Raw genomic sequence first — 1,497 nt, forward strand, 5'->3', positions numbered from 1 at the left:
GCTTGAGCTGGGAGACTGTGGTATTACGACTCAAATGTTATAGCCTTTCCTGTCACGTGACCACAGTCTAAATTTGCATACCCATAAGTCCGTGTCACCAGTGCGTCCCTCTTTTTGATCGATTGTCTCAAAAAGTGTTTTGTCAATGTACCGGTTTACAAGGCTTCTCACTAGTTGGTTATACTTTGAAGGGTTATCAATGATGGAGTTAGTAGAGTAAGTCACCCTAACATTCTGTGGAAAGCTGTTTCTGGGGGGCCACAGTGAAGCGGAAAAATACTCATACTCTGGTTTCTCTTCAAACCGAATAAATCTTTCGCCTTTTACTAAAGATTTCCGTGGAGAGGAACATTAAAGAGTTTCACTCAATTTTTGAAAGCCCTGCTGCTGCAGGGTTACCCTTACCTGGTAAAAAAATGAAAATCGAAATCTACTGATTTTTATGCTGTGTAGCGTCACGCTGTAATATTTGTACAGTACTATTTCAACCTAGTTCCAGGAAACGAATTTTACTGACTTTCTTAATTTACAGACATATACCAAGAACGCATACGACGCAAACATCGCTTTATCATCTGAAAGGCTTTACTGCTATATAGACGCAGCGCTAAAGAACACCAGATAAAGAAGGATCAATTGGAAAATAAAACACATAACTGTTTTCAATCTGGGGTTTATTTCAAGATCCATCTCATGATTATTGAGATTTGATTGAAATCGCCTCTGTGATTCAAATTCAAAAGGTGCATTAAAATATATATATATGTATGTATGTATAACGTGCATTTAAATCATGCCATGGCCTAGCTTCCTAATTTAAAACGGGCAAATCAGGTTCGAGTCCTGCAGACTTAACCTGCGATGATCCTAGAAAAGTGGCTTTTAACCAGTGCCTTAAAAACCAAGCATTAGCAAAGGCAATAAGTCGTACCTATGCGAGATCTAATGTCTCTGTCTAGGCTTTTTCTTAGCCAGGTACAGCAGTGCGGCTGCTGTGCAGCATGGTTGAATGTAAAACATAAAAGTGCGATGACGTGGTCAATGCTTGCTGCTTTACAGTGCTTTTTTATTTGATTTTAAACCATGCTGCACAGCAGCCACGCATCTGTACAACATGGCAAAAGACACTGACAAAGCCAATAGACCTCGCATACGCGAGACCTATTGGCTTTATCAATGTTTAGGGAAAATAGCGCCCTGATATGGCTAGCACTGGCCGTGTCTGATTGATTTCTGTTCTCTGGCAGGAGGAGGTGGGGAAAAGGGCAAGCAACAATGGGGTGAGGGTCAAAAAGACTGGGCAAGAAACAAGGGTGGGGTACAGGACAAGCAACAATGGCAAAAAGGATGTCGGGGTACGGGACAAGCAACGATGGGGGACGGTGGCAGGGGGACAAGGCAAGCAACAATGGGGGAGGGGCAGAGGGAATGGCTCATGTAAACTCAGTGGGAGATGGAATCGGGGTAAGCAATAACGATGTGGAAACAATGTGAGAG

At 42.6% G+C, this 1,497-nt stretch overlaps 1 non-coding gene across 1 annotated transcript; it reads left to right on the plus strand.

Moving 5' to 3' along the window:
• The first annotated feature begins 282 nt into the window (after positions 1–282).
• LOC146833688 (U5 spliceosomal RNA) lies at positions 283–397 on the plus strand. Its single transcript, XR_014960919.1, has one exon. It is a non-coding gene; the product is annotated as a U5 spliceosomal RNA (small nuclear RNA).
• Positions 398–1,497: the final 1,100 nt, after the last annotated feature.

This window comes from Triturus cristatus, chromosome 4_2 (genome assembly GCF_964204655.1).
Source record: "Triturus cristatus chromosome 4_2, aTriCri1.1, whole genome shotgun sequence".
Classification (NCBI taxonomy): domain Eukaryota; kingdom Metazoa; phylum Chordata; class Amphibia; order Caudata; family Salamandridae; genus Triturus; species Triturus cristatus.